This window comes from Hippocampus guttulatus, chromosome 2 (genome assembly GCF_054856545.1).
Source record: "Hippocampus guttulatus isolate MCC_2025c chromosome 2, RoL_Hgut_1.0, whole genome shotgun sequence".
NCBI lineage: Eukaryota > Metazoa > Chordata > Actinopteri > Syngnathiformes > Syngnathidae > Hippocampus > Hippocampus guttulatus.
Window position 1 is genome coordinate 7,594,800 of NC_141262.1, and position 8,629 is coordinate 7,603,428.

An 8,629-nucleotide genomic window follows, 5' to 3' on the forward strand; every position below is an offset into this window, starting at 1 on the left:
GTGCCAGTGAATGTTAGGATGAAAACATGTGACAACATCCTTGGTAGGCGTACTGAGATATAGAATAGCATAGCCTGTTTTTATATGTCCTGGCTGCTTGGTACAATATGACAATGATAACTATATAATAAACGATGGAGAGCAGAATGTCCATCAGAAAGTAAGACAAGGTTGATGGATGTCACACAAGCTGAAGAAGAAGCGATACATTTTGGTGCAAATTTGGTTGAAGATGCAGAGATGGGGTTTTATGTTTTTTGTGCAATGGGGCCAAGCGGGCAACTGACCAGATCCAGGAGCAACTAAGGTTGCTTGTTGAGTGTGGCAGTTGGTATCTATTCATGGCCCTTTTCCATTGCAAGGTCCCACCTCCAAATTTGATTTCCCCATTGACAGTTACCAGAATATAGAAGGTGTGTCACTGTTCGAGCTGCTCAGTTCAGTATGGCTAAATCAACCGCAGTACTAATAGAAAGATCAAAGTAAAGTAAGATCCATTTTGTGATGAAGATGTTCGTTACCTTATTCGTGCTAAATTCAGTTTATAATGAATGTCCTTGTTGTACTGTTGTTGTTTAAAAAAATGTATTATATGGAGAGTTAAAGGTTTTACTGTGACTACAGTGACAATTGTTCATTTTATTTGTACGGGGTACACGTTTTAATATTTTCTAACTTTAGACAATGAAAACAACATGAAACAACATATGGACTACAGTAATCAAAAATAAAGAAACCACAGCAACTAGTGAAACATCAAAACTGACATTATTGTCCAACAGTGGACTGGGAATAAGTAAAACACACACTGACATAACAAGAAGTGAATAATTAAGTGCATTCCCTGACACACATATTCCACATGGTGATGTGTGCACTCCAAGGTTTGTTCTTTAACTTGAAGGCAACAGGCAGTGCGAGGCTATTGAAGTCCATGGGAATTTCACAAGTTTGCATGGTGTTTGAAGCTATTTGAACCACTCGTGGCAGAAATCTTGAACCGTTGCAGCTGAAAGTACACAGAGAATTTGATCTCGTATCGCCTTTTTTTTTCTGTTCTCCTGCCTCGGTTTGGCACACACTGACACGTCTTGTCCCTGAAGCTTTCTGGGGATGGAATAGCTGAGCCTGTGTGACAGATGCTGGCGTGATCACCCCTGTGGCCCACCTGGCAATGGAACTTGGCAGCCGGACAAGGGACATCAAACACGCACGGGGGCGTACCCCACCTCTCACGCAAAGTCAGCTGTGAGAGGTTTCAGCACACCTGCTACTTTTAAGGGGAAGCCCATTCATCCATCCATTTTCAACACCACTTGTCCTGTACAGAGTACGGGGGGTGCTGGAGCCCATCCCAGCTGTCTTCAGGCGGAGGTTCGACTACATCGTGAACTGGTCGTCAGTCAGTCGCAGGGCGCATATCGAGATGACCCATTCACACCCAGATCTACACTGTCACAGAGATGGAACCGATCCCACGCTGCACACACACAAGCCAGGCAAGTGTACCACTATACCATCAGTGACTTATAAGGGAAGTCCAAAGTGTAATTCACAGTAGCATGTTCAATGCACCCCCATTAGTCTGAACACGGCAATATTGCGTTTGTGGAATATGAATTAAGCTCAACTCAACTGTATTTATAGAGCACTTTAAAACAACCATCGCTGTATACAACGTGCTGTACATGGAGCAAATATCATATATACAACAATAAAACAATAATTTTAATAACGAAGACAGCAGAAGAGTAAAACTAAGATCAAGTCTGAGTCAAATGCCAAAGAATACAAATGAGTTTTACAACAAAATCCACTCATTTATATCCATCCCAAGAGGCGGCCATTTTGCTGTCAAGTGAAAATAACATCACAGTGTCGAAGGGATCAGCTAACCACCAATCACGGCTCACCTGTTTTCCGGGTTTCGTCACGTGACCTTTGCAAGCAGAGATGTATTAAAAAAGGGTGGATTTTGCTGCTTAATTCATCTTCCACAAATGCAATATCAATTACAATACCATGTTTAGACTAGCGCGGCCACATAGAACGTGTTATTGTGAAGACAAATTGTGATTTCACTTCCGCTTTAATGAGGACAAGTTGAAAACACAAATGGCTCATCTGTCTGTTTTTAAAATGAGATTTCGGCCATTGACTGAGCTCCAGACGCTTCATGTTATGTTCATCAGTCTCCCCTATGAGCACGATTTTTGTTTGCTGCCTGCGCTCAGTCTGCTATCGAATAAAATGCCCGCATGCAAAGAAAATACAGGCGATCTTCGTTCTGCTCAATTTTTGTTTGTTAGCATGTCTCATTCAGAATGATTCATTCATTGCAGTACTGAATGGTTTGACTTGGAAAAGCAACAAGCTCAAACTCACACGAGGAAAAAAAAATAGCCTGTACTGCACTGAGCATTTCTAATGTGGGTTACCGCCTTCTTCATAGCTGGTGTGGGAACGTAATGACAAGATCATTATTTGATTTGATTGAACAAGTTGGACAGACATGATTGAGAATATGTGGTGTTGTCTGGGGTCTTCACTCCACCAAGTGCCATTCTTGCTCGCGCAATGGAATCGCTGAGCCTGTGTGGCAGATGTCGAAGTCGTCACCCCTGTGGCCTGCCTGACACTGAAACTTGGCACCCACACACGAGGCGTCAGACACACCTCTTTTAGCCTGAGCTGGAGATGACATTGGTGTTATTATGATCCTTATCAGTACAAATTCTCACAAATTGATCATTTCTACCCATTCTTTGCCCGAGGCGTATGAAAGAAGGGGGAAGTGACATCCTGAAGTGTCAAGGATGATACGTCCTTCACTCCATACCATGTCTTCCATGATGCATCAGTTTCGTATCAATGCTGAACATTCACTTCAATTTCCAATGTCAACCACCTCATGGCGTAGTTACAAAATGGGCATCTTTTCTTTTTGCAGCTTTTCTTTCTCTCTTTCCTTTTTTAATTATTGGGCTGGTGCCTGGTGATGTGCCACTTTTAATCTGGTCCTGTTTTTAATCCAAATCTCCCCAAAGCACAAGTCTGATGGGACTGGCTGCACTGGAAAAGAAATTGGGTACATTTGCTCAGCTTTGTGTTGTTCAGTCTATATCACTAAGACTCCATTCAGTTTCTTTTACTTTGTGATACTTTTGCTGTGCTTGGGTGAATACAAGATGGATGCACATGTCTTGTTGGCGGACGCTGTTGCGTATACTCTTCGGATATATATACAGTACACACACACACACACACACACACGCACACACTTTAATGGCCAGTTCAGGGTGTAAAGGCTTAAGCTTGACACGTATGTTCCGCGCAGAGGGGCGTTGTGGCTGAAATAACATAATATCCACGCGTGGAGCCATGCGCACCTTGTGTAACCATCAAGCACAAACCCATTTTAACTCTCAACTTTTGCCCAATGTCCGCTGGAATAGATTCACACCCATGAGGAGAGGCACAATAAATGGTTGGGTGGATGCTACCCGTTTACCCCTTTCCTGCACTCCGGAAGACGAAGAGTCTATATACTCCATGATCTCCACTTTGCTGTAGCCAGCAGTCCGGTTTCTTGCTGCGTCCTTTAAAAAATTTAAAAAAACGTCACATGCTTTGAAGTAAATACAGAAGATCATCATTATCCTACACGCAATTGTTTGTTTGCGTGCCTCAAAGAATCCATTAAATGGGTTTTAGTAGTGCTGAAACCCGTTTTGAAGTAAAAAAACCAACCATCCCAAACTGATGCAAGTGATACTCAGGTCAGGGGAAGAGTAAAAACATTTTTGGTGTTTGGTGAACAACATGAATAATTTGAATCAAAGGAGTTGGCTGTACATTTTAGAGAAGTTTTGCCTTGAAGGAGGTTTGCCCTCTTGTCACATTCCTGTCCATTTTCATGAGAGGTGAAGGCTTTGCACAATTGTAACATTGAAGCAGTTTGCTCATTGTGCAACAAATAGATGCAGATGTCCTTGCATTGATTGGCTGTGCCATACAAATGCTCAGAGAGCAAGAGGAATATGTGAATGGGCTCGTTTGAAGCTGTCCTGTTGGTGGGGCCCATAAACATCAAAAGGCTTCTCTCATTCAATATGCAGTTTGTTGACATTCAAGCAATTAATAATTAGTAACCCAATGACCCATTTGCCTCTCCAATGAAAACATGTTTTGAGACAGCTTAGTCCAGGGGTGGCTGGTTCAATGCGACTCCCGGGCTTTCACAAGACAAGTCTCAAAAACGCCTCGTCACTGGCGCTGCCATTCATACAATGGCGCTAAATACATAGAACGTGCTACGTTAGCCTATCATCAATCCCGTTACTTGATTGACATAGGGGGCAACCAATCAGATGACAGAATCACCACTCAAGCGCAAACAGCGGTGCTAAGTGCGAAGCTATTCAGCTAATTACCTCTGATTTTAAGGCAGAGGTGCCCAATACGTCGATCGCAATCGACCGGGAGCCAGCGGACTGGTCCCAAGTAGACCGAAAGGGGTGGGAGGAGTAAATGGGTGGTAAAAAAAGATTTGTGTGTTCGTGTCTTTAGCTTTCGTTCACGTTCGGGCCGTTCCGACTGTTGCTCATCGTGGCGTGTGTGCATATGTGTGGGCCGTTCCGACTGTTGCTCATCATGGCATGCGTGCATATGTGCGCGAGTGCATGTTTGGGCACCAGCGTGCGCACACGCGCGCGCGTGTGTGTGTGTATGCTTGCACGTGCGCGATCGGGTCATGTCGCTTCAAAAGTCGATCTTTGGGCAAAAAAGTGCGCGCATGTGTGCGCGCGAGGACGGGATGCCCATGTGTATGATGTGGCTCTTTGCAGGAACACAGCAAAAAAATTGGCTCTTAGTTTCTGACTGGTTGGCCACCTCTGGCTTCGCTTTTAAATGACAATTAAAGGACATTGAATGTCAGTCACTCCTCTTTCACTCTGGTTCTCTTTGTCAGGTTCAGACCGAACTGAATGTTTTTGGATTCCATCTATGCAGGCTCAGACAATGTGCGATAAAAATATTTACTAAAGAACATTGCACCGACAAAGTATAGACTGAAATGGAGCCAGGAAAAACGATGCATGAAACAAAAGCCCTTGCATAGGCAAGGTTCAATACAACACAGAGAATACACAAGCAAAATATCAAAAGTCCAATCACATGAAAACAATGATCAGGAGCGAGAATTGAATAACAAAAATACTTACAAAGATTTATGAACAAAACGAGAGAGACTATAAATCGTATCAAGAGGTCTGGAAAATCACACTTGAAGCACAACAGTGAGCACGGTCAAGACAGAATATGACACTATTTCAGCGATGACTCTTGCATCAATTGACATTTTTTTCTCTTTCATTTAATTCATGAATGCTTTTGGCTTTGTATTACCATAGACTGATTTCCTCATCAACGTGTGCCTAAAAAACTATCCACTACACTTATTTGTTGCATAGGGGAAAATAAAATCAAACATATCAGCACATTTTTTGCTCTTGCGTGTACTAAATATTAGATATTGAAAACCCTCTGTCATATTACTACTGCATATTGTTACTAACCAGTGCATCTTGGCCAAATCATGAGCATAGGTTTTATGTGTACGAGTCTCAAAAGATGTACATTTAGATGACTAAAACCTGTGTGTTACCATGCTGGTCAAAAACACGTTTAATATTACATGAGGCTAATGTGGGGCAATACATCTCAAAAGATGTATTTGCCTCACTTTCTTGTCTATATGTATCATGAATATATTGAATCATTGAGATACATATCATCTGGCCCTTAGTGATGGAGATATGCAACCCGAATATACACAAACTGAATAACAATCACTGAAACACCCATCCATCAATTTTATATCCCCTTTGTCCTTATTAGGGTCATGAGTGAGCTGGAGCGGCAGTGTACAAGCTAGAGTGATCACTAGTTAATCACTCGGCATATATAAACAACACACACACACACACACACACACAGTACTTTACATTGAACAATTTCAAGTTTGCAATGAGTCTAACATAGATAGCCCATTGAAAGATGTTGGCAATAATGCCACCATCACCTTGCTAAATTGGCCATGACTGACAAATGATAAAACTACTTCTCGTTCATTTTGTTTTTTTTTTGGTTTTTTGCCTTTCACCGGCTCGATTTTGTGGGAGTGCAGTTTTCACATGCTCCATCGCTCATAGAATGTATGCAACGCTTCCTTCATTTTTCCCTTTTCTTCCAAAGAAAAACTGACCCCAGGACAGTGTTCTATCAAACGTTCTTGAATTGTGAAAATTGAATATTTTACCAAGGCGATGATCGCTTAAGGCAAGCCTGTGGAAATATACATATTATTTTGCCTCACAGAGTGAACATTAGTTGAGCTGCACGGTTTCTCGGCAGCTTGAATATCATATTGAACTTCACCCCACCCCATCCCTCAAAAGGTGGTGCGAAGCACAATTGGTCAAATCACTGACATAATGCCATGCTGGAGTTTTAATACAGAGCTGAATACCTTTTTGTCTCCAATCAGTTGTCTTTGTTATAAGGCCAGCCATTCAATCTGATGACATGCAAAACACCCCCACCCCCCCCCCCCCCCCAAAAAACCCCCAGCAAAAAAAAAGAGGCCAACCTTAAGTAGACAACAAATTGAGGTTTACCTTCGAATTCAAAAGCCAGTACGATAGAAGTGGCCTGGTGAGTGTGCACTTAATTTTATTTCAGATTCGGTGAAATAGTGTGACAAGTGTCTCCGGTTATTCCATTGTTTTAACATAGTAACAAATTTCTGTAGTGGTGGACTTTTTTCCGATTTGTGCGGGGAATGCTTTCATCCATCCATTTTCTTTGCACAACTTTCTATTTTCTTCAGTAGGTTCGTGGTGAGAGGTGTGGTACATCATGGACTGTTACATATCAAGATCCGTTCACAATCACATTTATGACAATTTAGAGTCTTCAGTGAATCAATCAATGTTTTTATCATGCAGGAGAAAGCAATTGTATATTACCAAATCAGTGCGTGTGCATTTAATCATGGTTCTCTGATGGTGACAGCGTGGTTAAGTCCATTTTAATTCTTGACGATGGGAGAATGACAACTTTGTTGCCATCTTACAGCATCTCTGCCACGTGGTACATATCTCAACAGCGACCCCTTTGGGAGTTTTTTTTTTTTACAGCTGTTGCCTCATCAAGACAAATGAGAGTGACCTGCGTATGTACTGTATTTACTTCAGTGAAGCGAACTCTGGAACTCACTTCCACCCAACATCCGCAATATTCCCACATTCAAATCGCATCTCAAAACCCACCTATTCAAACTTGCATATTCAATTTAAATCCATATCTTCTTTTATTTATTATTTTATTGTTTTGCTCATGATTGTAAAGTGTCCTTGGGTGTTGTGAAAGGTGCTTCTAAATAAAATGGATTCTTATTTTTATTATTGTATTGTTGCTTTGTCCAGTCTATTCATCTGTCTGTCCATCTGAATGGGCCCAGGCACCTCTGCAGATATATACTGTATGCTGGCTGCGTGATAAATTCAGCAGCATAGGGGCGGCGTTATGTGAATTGCTTTTCATGAGGTCCTCCTTGCACACGAGGACGTTGCGTCACAATTGAGCCATTTAAAATGTCACACTTCATCACCACATAACACTTAGGAACATCTCATTCAAAGGGCTTGAATTAGCGGATGTCAACACCTCGTCATGATTTTACTTTTCCGCCTGCAGCAGATTGTTTTGGGATATTGTGTTCAAGGGGAGAAAACAGGGGAGAGGTTTCGTCTGCGTATTTGTGACTACGGTGCAACGCTGTTTGAGTGTGCGTGCATGTCAGCATCATGTGTCGAAAAAGCCATTATCCTCCTCTGAAAGATGCGAATTCAAAATAACAGGCACATGGGCAGAAATACAGAGAGAGAACGAGAGAGTGAAAAATAATAATCTTGTGCTATGTTATCCCTGCAAAAACCTGACAAACCACCCCCGAGACTGATCTGGCTTAGCATTCAATGCGGTTAGGGGCTTGTTTGTGTTTCCATGATTGCAGCAGGCTGGCTAAGTTGGCCTCATAATAGTGCAAGCACAGTGAATCCCCAGAGGAGTCGGGCTGCCTGGGGATGACACTTCTGTCTCTGTCTGGACGCTGCAAAGACAGCAGTGCATCTCTTGGCTGGACACTCCAACACCCCCCCCCCCCCCCCCCCCCCCAAGAACGAGGCTTATTAATTGCACCGATGCTGCCTGCACACACAACATTGTGAATTCCAGGCGTGTATCCCAGAATGCAATTAGACCTCAGCCATTAGATCGAGCGACACATGTCTCCCCGCCTCGTGCCTGGTCTGGAATTACAGACATGGGAGGGAGAAAAGAAAGAAATTAGCATGGAAATTAGCTCTATGCTAAGCCGTTGGCGTTGCACGTGGCGTGAGTGGGTCGGTTTGCTGATGTTCAAAGTGAAAATGTAGAAGGACTGCTTAGTTTCATGACGAAATTGTGCCTCTTTCACAGTGTGTGATATGATGTTGACAATACTAGAACACTATTTACCGTAAGGCAGGCTGTAGATGAAAATATGTTCCCGACTTTTTATAAT

General features: G+C 42.5%; 1 long non-coding RNA gene across 1 annotated transcript; it reads left to right on the forward strand.

The window, feature by feature from the left end:
- The first annotated feature begins 848 nt into the window (after positions 1–848).
- LOC147208341 (uncharacterized) lies at positions 849–1,743 on the forward strand. Its single transcript, XR_015100283.1, has 3 exons — positions 849–884; positions 1,104–1,255; positions 1,330–1,743. It is a non-coding gene; the product is annotated as an uncharacterized LOC147208341 (long non-coding RNA).
- The last annotated feature ends 6,886 nt before the right edge of the window (positions 1,744–8,629 follow it).